This window comes from Salvelinus namaycush, chromosome 11, assembly GCF_016432855.1.
Source record: "Salvelinus namaycush isolate Seneca chromosome 11, SaNama_1.0, whole genome shotgun sequence".
In the NCBI taxonomy this organism is placed as follows: domain Eukaryota; kingdom Metazoa; phylum Chordata; class Actinopteri; order Salmoniformes; family Salmonidae; genus Salvelinus; species Salvelinus namaycush.
The window spans coordinates 32,661,450-32,676,617 of NC_052317.1; positions in this window are offsets into that span (position 1 = coordinate 32,661,450).

Below are 15,168 nucleotides of genomic sequence, written 5' to 3' on the forward strand. Positions count from 1 at the left end.
CGTCTCTCCCACTCCCACTGAGCTCCTCTCTACTCCACACTGTATTTGCACTGACTATGTAAATCGACTCTCACACGTAGGAACTCTGTGCTCCACTGTGCTGCAGTATACACCCAGCCTGTCTTTCTACTCTCCTACCTGGCTTTAGCACACAGAGAGGCAGCTGATAGATGGCTAGAGGGAGAGACAGCTTTCTCCTGTTACCAGCCAGCCTATTCTCTTCAAGCGTATTGCTGGTTTCACCTATCATCTTCTGGGGGGCGGGAATACCATTCAAGTTTACCCAATCAGCTTCGGACTCCGGAGCCTCCTGTCGGTGCCACCTGTGACACACCTCTACTGCTCATGGTAACTGTTACTGCAGGTGTTGTGTACAATCCTACTCCCATCCACAAATTAGCGCACATGTAATGCATGAATCAAAACACATTTGCAAACACACTTCACACATGTACTGTACACACGCATACACACGTCACGCACCTACGCACGCACGCACACACTCTGAAAGTGTCGACAGAGTTCACCCGGCTTGTTTTTGCTGTATCATGCTGTATCATGATCACGAATGCTCAGGTGACAGTCAGTCTGGTTCTCTCAGACCTGTTCAGACCTGTTCGCAAAAGCTTCCTGCAGAAGATACGCATCGCAGCACTGTCAACGATAACATTGTCTCAGCCTGACCAGTACAGCTAAATGACCATGCAGATTCTGAGATATGGTGGGTGTAGTACAGCATTATTGTTTGATGTTTGAAATATGTGTAAAAAAGTTATTCCTAAAAAACCTTAATCATCATGGCATGATCGACTTTGAGGAAATTCAGTCCAAACTGTATCTGTCTGGCCATGACAATGACTCATCCTCCTCTGTTGGAGCTCCAGTGTGGGTTACCCTGTACATGGTGAACTCTTCCTCCCAGCAGAGCAGGGCAAACCTGGGACAGACACCGTGAGAATCACACAGCGTTCTCCTAACTAGTGTCTTCCTCCACAATTCACGTGTGAGAGTGTGTGTACACTAATTCCTTTACAGGACATTTATGTTCCGCTAATATAGACTGACACAGGACAAAATCCTAGGTACCTTGAAGGTAAAGGGACAGTTAATGCATTACATACAGAATGGGCCAAAATTCACCCAATTTATTGTGGGAAGCTTGTGGAAGGCTACCCAAAATGTTTGACCCAAGTTAAACAATTTAAAGGCAATGCTACCAAATACTAATTGAGTGTATGTTAACTTCTGACCCACTGGGAATGTGATGAAAGAAATAAAAGCTGAAATAAATCATTATCTCTATTATTCGGACATTTCACATTCTTAAAATAAAGTGGTGATCCTAATCTGACCTAAAACAGGGAATTTTTACTTGGATTAAATGTCAGGAATTGTGAAAACTGAGTTTAAATGTATTTGGCTAAGGTGTATGTACACTTCCGACTTCAACTGTATATACAGTATATATATATATTAGCAATTCGCATATAGGCTATTCCTCCCCATACTGTATAAACAAAGCATTCACTACCGCCCTCTCACAAATCTACACAAGGCTTCTGGGTCATTCCGCTGAATGAGTGCCTTTTGCATCCCTTTGATAAGTTGACAGAAAATGTGCACCAATAATCCATTTCAAAAGCCTGTTATAAGTCCCCTTTAATATAGAACCACATGGAAAATATTACATCCATGAGTCATGACTGCAGTAAAATTCCAATTGACCGTTGAGTCATGGTAATCTCCTCATATCCATATATCTGTACATGCGTTGGTAGTACCCAACTTGCTAAAGACCTTCAGGTCGCTAAAGGCCTGGTACTCAGGGCTCTATTGTCCCTGTACTACTCTGACAAATCACATCAACACTTATCATCAAAACAGTATGTGTTTTTAAAACGCACCTCACTGTGATTGATCAATGTGAAGAAAGAAGTTCAACAACAGGTTGAAACTGAGTGTAAAACATGATCGTTGTGGCTGCTGTTTCAAAGCCTAACACAACGAAATGGACAGCGCTTTCTAAGTTAATGATTCATTCGAAACAAACATCCATATGCATATTAGAGTTGATGCATATGCATAGGCCTATGAGCCCAAACCCCGAAAAAAAACAGAATTAAAATAATGATTTTGCCCTTATACAATACATAGCCTACTGCATATATATGCATGGCAGAAAAACATAAAAATAACAGATTTAAGATGTCTTGGTACATAATTGGTCTTGCCCAGGTATTCCCAAACTGAGGTACACACAATGCCGCCGGGGTTGCGCCAAATAAAAATCTTATATATATTTAAAAAAAATAATAATAATAATTCTTCACATTTTCAAACAGTCCATTTATATTTTCCAACGGGGCTATACATTTGGGTGAGGTTTTTTTCTCACCTGAGTAGCCTCGTTTCACTGCCAAAAATAAAATTAAACCATCTAGTGTTCAGCGAAATAAAAACACAATGTCAAATACAGGTAACCTAGTCAAATAATTAACATCCAATCACATTAACCGTTACTCTCTCGTGGATGAAACCTTCACTCTTGCGCAGACATTTAGAAACAAAACATGCCAATTTGAAAAATAACCCACAGGAGTTTTTTGAGTGAGAATTAAGATGACTTTCGAGTAGTAAAACAAGTATAAAAGCAACAGATACCATTAATAAGAAGGAGCTAGAAGCGTCTTATATCGTGAGCTACCGAGTGGCTAGCACAGGCAAGCCCCATACTATTGTGGAGAACTTAATTCTTCCTGCTGCCACGGATATGGCTGGGACAATGTTGGGGGAAAAGGCCCCAAAAACTATACAGACAATGCCTTCATCAAACAACACTGTTTCACGACGCATCAGTGACATGGCAGGATATGTTTTGAAACAATTACTGCTTCGCATACAAGCCAGTGAATTATATGCGTTACAGCTGGATGAGTCAACAGACGTGGCGGGCCTGGCACAGCTCCTGGTATATGTCCGTTACGTTTATAGGTGGTCAATTAAGAAGGACATCCTCTTCTGCAAACCACTGGAAAAAGGACAACACGAGAGGATATTTTTAAAGTACTGGACTGCTTTGTGACATCAAATGGACGTTGGTGGTCAAGATGTGTTAGTATTTGAACTGATGACTCAAAAGCCATGACAGGGAGACATGGTGGAGTGGTAACATGCGTGCAAGCAGTTGCTCCTGAAGCCACTTGGGTACACTGCTGCATCCACCGAGAGGCTCTTGCTGCCAAGGGAATGCCTGACAGCTTGAAAGACGTTTTGGACACTACAGTGAAAATGGTTAACTTTGTTAAAGCAAGGCCCCTGAACTTTTGTGTATTTTCTGCATTATGCAATGATATGGGCGGCGACAATGTAATGTTTTTACAACATACAGAGGTGCAAAGTATTTGACATGTTTTTTTTAAATTGAGAGATGAGCTTAAAGTTTCCTTTACTGACCATAATTTTCACTTGTCTAACCGCTTGCTTGATGATGAGTTTCTCAAACGACTGGCCTATCTGGGTGATGTTTTTTTTTGCCTGAATGATCTGAATCTAGGATTACAGGGACTCTCCACAACTATATCCAATGTGCAGGACAACATTAACTTCTCTAGGGTAGGGGGCAGCATTTTCACGTTTGGATGAAAAGCATACCCAAATTCAACTGCCAGCTACTCATCCCCAGAGAATAAGATATGCATATTGTTAGTAGATTTGGATAGAAAACACTCTGAAGTTTCTAAAACTGTTTGAATCATGTCTGTGAGTATAACAGAACTTATTTAGCAGGCGAAAGCCCGAGGACAAACTATTCAGAATTTTTTTTTTTGAGGCCACTCTCTTTTCAATGAGTTTTCATTGGGAAACCAGATTTCTAAGCGACTTGCTTGCAGTTCCTACGGCTTCCACTGGATGTCAACAGTCCTGAGAAATTGGTTGAGGTTATTCCTTTGTGTAATGAAGAAGTACGGCCATCTTGAAGTCGAGTCACTCGACGTGTCCTGTTTGTTAGAGGCGCAAGACCAGAAAGGATGTTACAGTTGGTTTTAATCCTGTATTGAACACAGCTCATCCCGTCTTCAATTTTATCGATTATTAACGTTAAAAAATACCTAAAGTTGTATTACAAAAGTAGTTTGAAATTTTTTGGCAAAGTTTACAGGTAACCTTTGAGATATTTTGTCGTCACGTTTGAGCAAGTTGGAACCTGTGTTTTTCTGGATAAAACGGGCGCCAAATAAATGGACATTTTGGATATATATCGACGGAATTAATCGAACAAAAGGACCATTTGTGATGTTTATGGGACATATTGGAGTGCCAACAACAGAAGCTCGTCAAAGGTAAGGCATGAATTATATTTTTATTTCTGCGTTTTGTGTCGTGCCTGCAGGTTTGAAATATGCGTATCTCTCTTTGTTTACAATGGTGCTATCCTCAGATAATAGCATCGTATGCTTTCGCCGAAAAGCCTATTTGAATTCTGACATGTTGGCTGGATTCACAACCAGTGTAGCTTTAATTTGGTATCTTTCATGTGTGATTTAATGAAAGTTTGATTTTATAGTAATTTTCATAGTAATTCATTTTAATTTGGCGCTCTGCATTTTCTCAGGCTTTTTGCCAAGTGAGACAGTAGCGTCCCGTCTAAACTCAGATTTTTTTATATAAATATGAACTTTACCGAACAAAACATACATGTATTGTGTAACATGAAGTCCTATGAGTGTCATCTGATGAAGATCATCAAAGGTTAGTGATTCATTTTATCTCTATTTCTGCTTTTTGTTACTGCTCTCTTTGGCTGGAAAAATGTCTGTCTTTTTTCTGTGACTTGGCTCATACCTAACATAATCGTTTGGTGTGCTTTCGTCGTAAAACCTTTTTGGATTTACAACTGTATCTTTAAAATGGTGTAAAATACTTGTATGTTTGAGGAATTTAAATTATGGGATTTCTGTTGTTTTTAATTTGGCGCCCTGCAGTTTCACTGGCTGTTGACGAGGGGGGACACTACCGTCCCACATACCCTAGAGAAGTTAAGGCTGGGATTAAGAAGTTGGAGCTCTTCTCTGTCTGCATTAACAAGGACAATACACAGGTCTTTCCATCATTGTAGGATTTTTTGTGTGCAAATGAACTCAAGCTTACAGACATGTCAAATGTGATACAGCGAAGCACCTGAGTGAGCTGGGTGCGCAATTACGCAGGTACTTCCCCGAAATGGACGACACAAACAACTGGATTCGTTATCCCTTTCAGGCCCTGCCTCCAGTCCACTTACCGATATCTGAACAAGAGAGCCTCATCAAAATTACAACAAGCTGTTCTGTGAAAATTGAATTTAATCAGAAGCCGCTGCCAGATTTCTGGATTTGGCTGCGCTCAGAGTATCCTGTCTTGGCAAATCGTGGGGTTAATACACAGATTTCCTTTGCAACAACGTACGTATGTGAGAGTGGATTCTCGGCCCTCACTAGCATGACAACTAAATACAGGCACAGACTGTGTGTGGACAATTATTTAAGAGTGAGACTCTCTCCAATACAACCCAACATTGCAGAGTTATGTGCATCCTTTCAAGAACACCGTTCTCATTAACCTGTGGTGAGTTATTCACAATTTTTGATGAACAAATAAGGTTTTATATGTAAGATGGCTAAATAAAGAGCAAAATTATTGATTATTATTAGATTATTATTTGTGCTCTGGTCCTATAAGAGCTCTTTGTCACTTCCCATGAGCTGGGTTGTGACAAAAACTCACACTCATTCTTATGTTTAATAAATGTATCGTATGTGTGTGGCAGACTTACAATGATAGCAAAAAACAATGTTTGAGAGTGCGCTGACCCTGGTGCTAGAGGGGGTATAGCTGGGGGTTGAATGTTTGAAGGGGTACAGCTGGAGGTTGAATGTTTGAAGGGGTACAGCTGGAGGTTGAATGTTTGAAGGGGTACGTAGCTGGAGGTTGAATGTTTGAAGGGGTACAGCTGGAGGTTGAATGTCTGAAGGGGTACGCAGCTGGAGGTTGAATGTTTGAAGGGGTACGCAGCTGGAGGTTGAATGTCTGAAGGGGTACGCAGCTGGAGGTTGAATGTTTGAAGGGGTACGCAGCTGGAGGTTGAATGTCTGAAGGGGTACGCAGCTGGAGGTTGAATGTTTGAAGGGGTACGCAGCTGGAGGTTGAATGTTTGAAGGGGTATGCAGCTGGAGGTTGAATGTCTGAAGGGGTACGCAGGTGGAGGTTGAACGTTTGAAGGGGTACGTAGCTGGAGGTTGAATGTTTGAAGGGGTACGGGACTATAAAACGTTTGGGAACCACTGGTGTAGCCTATACTCCGAAATTAAACACATTCTAGTAATGGCCTTTGAGTGTGGGCTGTTTTATTATGCATACTGGATGGACTGGTTACCTTATGCTACTCTCCAAACATTCTATTAATGAGTCTGGAAGAGAACGTATAGGCCTAGGCGATGCTGTTGGCTCATTGATTGTGCATGGTGGCTAAGCCTACAAATACAGTGAATTTGAATTTGATTTTGAATAGCCTAGTAATATATATTTATATTGTCACATGACCTTTAGATCCAGAATATTTCACCAGCGTGCGTTTTCATCTCCTCCTCTCTGTCCTTCGTTCCTTTCTCCAGCAGGCAGAGAGAGGGGCTGTCGTTGGGAAAACATGTTACTATCGATGAACACATTTCACTTGGCTTCCCAAATGAAGCACTTGGTAAATATAGGAACAGGGTTGGAGAGCCCATGGCATACAGAGTTTGGGTGGAATATCACATGTTGCGCAGCTAGAGGCTGCATGCTCCTCAAACAGTAGTTGATGTGTGGAGTGAAATAACCGGAGGAGCCTGAAAAACAAACCAACGGGAAAGCTGCCTCCTAGTGCATATGGATGCCATCTTTATTCTCCTGCCCCTGTTCCTTCCCATTTGATAATGGGCCATTCTATATCGAAAGTACTTTTCCATATTAGTAAAGACAAGATTAAATAGAGAATAGTCTGATGTGAAAATATCATAATTTGATGAAAGTCCTTGCCCACCTGTACAAAAGGAACATCTATGTGAGAATGCTGTTCATTGACTACAGCTCAGCGTTCAATGCCATAGTGCCCACAAAGCTTATCACTAAGATAAGGACCCTGGGACGAAACACCTTCCTATGCAATTGGATCCTGGACTACCTGATGGGCCGCCCCCAGGTGTTAAGGTTAGGCAACAACACATTTGCCACGCTGATCATCAACACCGGGCCCCTCAGGGGTGCGTGCTTAGTCCACACCTGTGCTCCCTGTTCACACACGACTGTGTGGCCAAGTACGACTCCAACAACACCATTAAGTTAGCTGACGACACAACAGTGGTAGGCCTGATTACCGACAATGATGAGCAAGCCTATAGGGAGGAGGTCAGAGACCTGGCAGTGTGGTGCCAGGACAACAACCTCTCCCTGAATATGAGCAAGACAAAGGAGCTGATTGTGGATTACAGGAAAGGAGGGCTGAACAGGCCCCATAAACATTGACTGGGCTGCAGGGTCGAGAGTTTCAAGTTCCTTGGTGTCCACATCAAACCAAGAGAGTCGTGAAGAGGGCACAACAACACATTTTCCCCCTCAGGAGACTGAAAAGATTTGGCATGGGGCCCCAGATCCTCAAAAAGTTCTACAGAGAGCATCCTGACCAGTTGCATCACAGCTTGGTATGGCAACTGCTCGGAATCCGACCGTAAGGTGCTACAGAGGGTAGTGTGTATTGCCCATTTCTTCACTGGAACCAAGCTTCCTGCCATCCGGGACCTACAGTTGAAGTCGGAAGCTTACATACACCGTAGCCAAATACATTTAAACTCAGCTTTTCACAATTCCTGACATTAATCCTAGTATAAATTCCCTGTCTTAGGTCAGTTAGGATCACCGCTTTATTTTAAGAATGTGAAATGTCAGAATAATAGTAGAGAGAATGATTTATTTCAGCTTTTATTTCCTTCATCACATTCCCAGTGGGTCAGAAGTTTACATAAACTAATTGAGTGTTTGGTAGCATTGCCTTTAAATTGTTTAACTTGGGTCAAATGTTTCGGGTAGCCTTGCACAAGCTTCCCACAATAAGTTGGGTGAATTTTGGCCCATTCCTCCTGACAGAGCTGGTGTAACTGAGTAAGGTTTGTAGGCCTCGTTGCTCGCACACACTTTTTCAGTTCTGCCCACAAATTTTCTATGGGATTGAGGTCAGGGCATTGTGATGGCCACTCCAATACCTTGACTTTGTTGTCCTTAAGCCATTTTGCCACAACTTTGGAAAGATGCTTGGGGTCATTGTCCATTTGGAAGACCCATTTGTGACCAAGCTTTAACTTCCTGACTGATGTCTTATGATGTTGCTTCAATATATCCACATACTTGTCCTGCCTCATGATGCCATCTATTTTGTGAAGTGCACCAGTCCCTCCTGCAGCAAAGCACCCCCACAACATGATGCTGCCACCCCCGTGCTTCACGGTTGGGATGGTGTTCTTTGGCTTGCAAGCCTCCCCCTTTTTCCTCCAAACATAACAATGGTCATTATGGTCAAACAGTTCTATTTGTGTTTCATCAGACCAGAGGACATTTCTCCAAAAGGTACAATCTTTGTCCCCATGTGCAGTTGCAAACCGTAGTCTGGCTTTTTTATGGCGGGTTTGGAGCAGTGGCTTCTTCCTTGCTGAGCAGCCTTTCAGGTTATGTCGATATAGGACTCGTTTTACTGTGGATATAGATACTTTTGCACCGGTTTTCTCCAGCATCTTCACAACGTCCTTTGCTGTTGTTCTGGGATTGATTTGCACTTTTCGCACCAAAGTACGTTAATCTCTAGGAGACAGAACGCATCTCCTTCCTGAGCGGTATGATGGCTACGTGGTCCCATGGTGTTTATACTTGCGTACTATTGTTTGTACAGATGAACGTGGTACCTTCAGGCGTTTGGAAATTGCTCCCAAGGATGAACCAGACCTTTGGCTGATTTCTTTTGATTTTCCCATGATGTCAAGCAAAGAGGCACTGAGTTTGAAGGTAGGCCTTGAAATACATCCACAGGTACACCTCCAATTAACTCAAATGATGTCAATTAGCCTATCAGAAGATTTTAAAGCCATGACATCATCTTCTGGAATTTTGCAAGCTGTTTAAAGGCACAGTCAACTTAGTTTATGTAAACTTCTGACCCATTGGAATTGTTATACAGTGAATTATAAGTGAAATAATCTGTCTGTAAACAATTGTTGGAAAAATTACTGTGTCATGCACAAAGTAGATGTCCTAACCGACTTGCCAAAACTATAGTTTGTTTTTAATTGTCAAAGACTCCAGTTACCCAAGCCATAGACTGTTCTCTCTGCTACCGCTCGGAAAGAGGTACCGGAGTGCCAAGTCTAGGTCCAAAAGGCTCCTTAACAGCTTCTACCCCTATGTTATAAAACTGCTGAACAATTAATCCAATGGCCACCCGGACTATTTACATTGACCCCCCCTTGCCAGGATTTAAAAAAAATGGAACAAGGTTGCAAGTCATTCCATTGTTTTCCTTATTTTTACAATTTTCTACATTGTAGAATAATAGTGAAGACATCAAAACTATGAAATAACACATATTTGGTATTAGGTAGGAACCAAAGAAGTGTTAAACAAATCAAAAGGTATTTTATATTTCAGATTCTTCAAAGTAGCCACCCTTTGCCTTGATGATAGCTTTGCACACTCTTGGCATTCTCTCAACCAGCTTCATGAGGTAGTCACCTGGAATGCATTTAAATTAACAGGTGTGCCTTGTTAAAAGTTAATTTGTGGAATTTCTTTCCTTCTTAATGCATTTGTGCCAATCAGTTGTTGTAACAAGGCAATGTAGGTGTGGTATACAGAAGATAGCCCTATTTGGTAAAAGACCAAGTCCATATTATGGCAAGAATAACTCCAATAAGCAAAGAGAAACGACAGTCCATCATTACTATAAGACATGAAGGTCAGTCAATCCAGAAAATTCTAGAACTTTTGAAGTTTCTTCAAGTGCAGTCGCAAAAACCATCAAGCACTATGATGAAACTGTCTCTCATGAGGACTGCCACAGGAAAGGAAGACCCAGAGTTACCTCTGCTGCAGAGGATAAGTTCAATAGTTACCAGTCTCAGAAATTGCAGCCCAAATAAATGCTTCACAGAGTTCAAGTAACAGACACATTTCAACATCAACTGTTCAGAGGAGATTGCGTGAATCAGGCCATGGTCGAATTGCTGCGAAGAAACCACTACTAAAGGACACCAATAATAAGAAGAGACTTGTTTGGGCCAAGAAACACGAGCAATGGAAATTAGACTGGTGGAAATCTGTCCTTTGGTCTGATGAGTATAAATTTGAGATTTTTGGTTCCAACCGCCGTGTCTTTGTGAAATGCAGAGTAGGTGAACGGAAGATCTCTGCATGTGTGGTTCCCTGGAGGAGGAGGAGGAGGAGGAGTAGGAGGTGTGATGCTGTAGGGGTGCTTTGCTGCTGACACTGTCAGTGATTTAATTAGAATTCAAGGCACACTTAACCAGCATGGCTACCACAGCATTCTGCAGCGATACTCCATCCCATCTGGTTTGAGCTTAGTGGGACTATCATTTGTTTTTCAACAGGACAATGACCCAACACACCTCCAGTCTTTGTAACGGGTATTTGACCAAGGAGAGTGATGGAGTGCTGCATCAGATGACCTGGCCTCCACAATCACCCGACCTCAACCCAATTGAGATGGTTTGGGATGAGTTGGACCGCAGAGTGAAGGAAAAGCAGCCAACAAGTGCTCAACATATGTGGGAACTCCTTCAAGACTGTTGGAAAAGCATTCCATTTGAAGCTGGTTGAGAGAATGCCAAGAGTGTGCAAAGCTGTTATTAAGGCAAAGGGTGGCTGTTTTGATTTGTTTAACACTTTTTTGCTTACTACAAAATTCCATATATGTTATTTCATAGTTGTGATGTCTTCACTATTATTCTACAGTGTAGAAAATAGTAAAAATAAAGAAAAACCCTTGAATGAGTAGGTGTGTACAAACTTTTGACTGGTACTGTATATATATACATATCCTAGACTCCGACATTGCTCCTACTAATATTCTATATTTCATTCTTTTACTTTTTAAATTTGTGTGTATTGTTGTTTATTTTTTAGATATTACTGCACTGTTGGAGCTAGGAACACAAGCATTTCACTACACCTGCATTTATGCACTCTAAATATGTGTATGCGACCAATAAAATTGTATTTGATTTAAAGAAAACCATTTGGGCTGTCCTCATACAACCAGAATGTGTCAGTATAGCATCTGTGTGACTGTGAATGTATTTATGGATGGAGTAAGGAGCTATGTTCCAGCAAGAAAGGTAGTTCGGACTCCATCTAGTGGAAAAATATGAATGATACACTTCACACCTTCCAATTCCTTGAGATGAATCTCATGATGAAGGCTTTCTCCTTGCTCGTCTCTCCCTTGTTTTCAGTCCTATTGTTTTACAGTGCATGATTCTCAACCAGCTGTCAGACACTCACATACAAGGACAGAGGAACTAAATGACTCATTATGTGGTATATTCAATCATCCTGCTTTTAATACAAAGTCAACATTCAATATTATCTACATCCAGGGATTAAAGGAAATAACAGGTACCAGGTTAAAGGTGATGACGTGATGATGACACATGTTTACTCTGTGTGTCTTTTATGTCAGGTATATTTATACTGAACAAAAATAATGCAACATTTACCAATTTCAAAGATTTTACTGCCTGCCCATACAATAACCCCACGGCCACCATGGGGCACTCTGTTCACAACAAACCGCTCGCCCACACAATGCCATACACATGGTCTGCGGTGGTGATGCCGGTTGGATGTACTGCCAAATTCTCTAAAACAACATTGGAGGCAGCTTATGGGAGATAAATTAACATTCAATTATCTGGCAACAGCTCTGGTGGACATTCCTGCAGTCACATGCCAATTGCACACTCCCTTAAAACTTGAGACATCTGTGGCATTGTGTTGTGTGGCAAAACTCCACACTTAAGAGTGGCTTTTTATTCTCTCCAGCACAAGGTGCACCTGTGTAATGATCATGCTGTTTAATCAGCTTATTGATATGCCACACCTGTCAGGTGGATGGATTATCTAGACAAAGGAGAAATGCTCACTAACAGGGATGTAAACACATTTTAGAGAAAGTTTTTTTTGAGTATGGAACATTTCTGTTATCTTTTTTTTTCAACTCATGAAACATGGGACCAACACTTTATATGTTGCGTTTATATTTTTGTTCAGTGTATATATTATGTAGTCATCGTTTTAAGGTTCATTTTAAGTCACACCAGATAGACTTTTGGACCACACTTAAATTTCATATCAAGATAATTTCTCTGTTAATTAAAGTAATGAGGGTCTGTCCGTCAGTCTTTTTGTGTGGCCTTTCCCTTTGTGTCAAAATGCCATTATACTCTCCATCTATCTGTAGTAGCGAACTGAAACGCCACGGTTCACTGAATACAGTGCAACATAGACTTTCACCGACTACTGTACTTTGCTCGACATTTAAACTCTCTATGCCCTGACACCCTAAACCCCTATTGGCAATTGGATCGTACCACTGGTGCTATGATAGGGGCTGTAAACTGAAACTAGGTCTGAGTCTAAGTATCTGTCTATGAGGACAGCAGTATCAAATAGCATTCTACGCAGGTTCTGTATACGATATACTAAAGCAAATAAGAAAGCACTTAAAAATGACCATTAAAAAACTATGACGATATCATACAGAAAAATTTGCTTGCCAAGTAAACAACATCTCATTGGTTATATTGAGTTATTTTCCCCAAATAAACAGCAATTAAACAAATCAAAAATTAGTAAAAACAAAGAGCCATAACAGTAACAAAATAGAACGACACATATTTCAAAAATCATATCAAAAAGTCAACAATAAGGCTCTTTTTTGATGATAATAATTATGCCCCACTTGTTTCAACTCTATACGTCAGTCAGGCCTATATACTGTGTTATGAAGAACTTTTATAAACTGGGTAGTTCGAGCCCTGAATGCTGATTGGTTGACAGCCGTGGTATATCAGACCGTATACCACGGGTATGACAAAACATGTATTTTTACTGCTCTAATTAAGTTGGTAACCAGTTTATAATAGCAATAAGGCACCTCAGGGGTTTGTGGTACATGGTCAATATACCACAGCTATGGGCTGTATCCAGGCACTCCACATTGCGTCTTGCCTAAGAACAGCCCTTAGCTATGGTATATTGGCCATATACCACAACCCCTCGGGCCTTATTGCTTAACTCTACATCAGTTAGGCCTACTGTATGTACTGCATTATAAAGAACTCTCTATACGTTACACAGTATATACAGTCTAAGTTCATACTGTGCTGTTCAATCACAACGTATCTGGGGCAGCAGATTATAGAATGTCAAATCAATAAGAGGAGAGGATGATATCTAAAGGGATTGTGGGGGATGCTGGACTAAAGGTTGTGTCCTTTAGTTTTTCTGTACAGTAGAACTACAAGCAGAGACAGAGCGGAGAGAAGATGTGAAGAGTCCTGTCTTACTGTGGACAAGAGAAGAGTTCTATTCTCAACCCATGAGGACTTGGGTTTATCAAGCAAACAAAGTTCATCCAACTCAACGTTAACACACATACTCATTACTGTGTATGTAGCCCAAGCAGGATTTGAACCCACGCTCTTTGTGTTGTCAGAACCATACTCCAACACACTGAGCCATCAGGACCATTCCAATGCAGAGTGGCAGAATTCAAGTAGGTGTAAACTACATTATGACGCTCACTGCTTAGCTCAGATACATTGGATGTAACGTAAGCATCTGAAAACCAACATGGTGAAACATAAGGCAAAGACACTGAACCACAATGAATAGGATCATTACAAAATGTTCTGCAGAATGTGGAAAATGTTCCCCCCAAAAAACACTCCAGTCTATTAAGGAAATTAACTCAAATTCTGTTCATTCATTGAAATGGTCCTCCAAGAAAAATATAGCCAATTTTCAATTCATACACGTAATTTCAGTGCATCTCCCGAAATGACTGGCTGGGATTGAAAGGCTGGGATTGAAATGGAATTGCCTAAACTGTGTTTAACCTTTAATGTCATTACTCTATATAGTAAGATGTCAGCACATAACAAGCAAAGCATGGATGACTGAACATTGACTGGTAATAATATTGATCCACGCTTGGAGTAGGGTGAAGTTGCCCCCGGACAATGATCTTAGGTCAGTTTTGTTTTTCCACCCATATGGTTTAGATTACGATTTCAGGATGGTAAACTGATCCTAGATCTGTGCCTACAGGCAACCTCAACCTGGAGCTCATGGATCATCATGTATGCTGGATGTAGACGGGTACCATTCCTCCTTCTCATTAGAGGTCAAAGTTAATTTCCCATCTGCCCCGGAACAGCATGGTTTCTCTTGGCACTGTGGGTAGGAGAGTCTGGTGTCCAATCACAGACATGCAGCTCAAACCGTCCTTCTAGTTCTATAGATCTAAAACCGTGCTGTGGACCAGGACTAGCTGTGGCAGCAACAGACACCACGAATGCAGAGCGACAGACATGTGGAAATGTTCACCCCTCGTACACTAAACCCACAGACACGTGGAAGTGTTCACCCCTCGTACACTAAACCCACAGATAGAAAGATAAGATAGAAAACCCATTTAAGGTGCAGCAGATATCCAGGCTTTTTGTTGTCCTTTTATACATCACTGGTTTCGTTTCTGAAATAGCTGACCACAACACACAGGTTTTATAAGTCCTCCACATTTTGAACACTGAGGTAAGAAGAATATGCAGGATTACACATGTAATAGTCTGTCTCTGACTCCCAACACACCCTTTGCAGGTCTTTCCTGAGAGTACAGGTTTTATTTGACGTTTTCTAGTTGTTATTGTTGTTATTGTTGTTTTGTATGTTGTTGTTGTTGTCATTCTGTATTTTATTGTTGTTTTGTTTGTTGTTGTTGTTATTTTGTATGTTATTGTTGTTTTGTATGTTGTTGTTGTTGTTGTTATTCTGTATTTTATTGTTGTTTTGTTTGTTGTTGTTGTTATT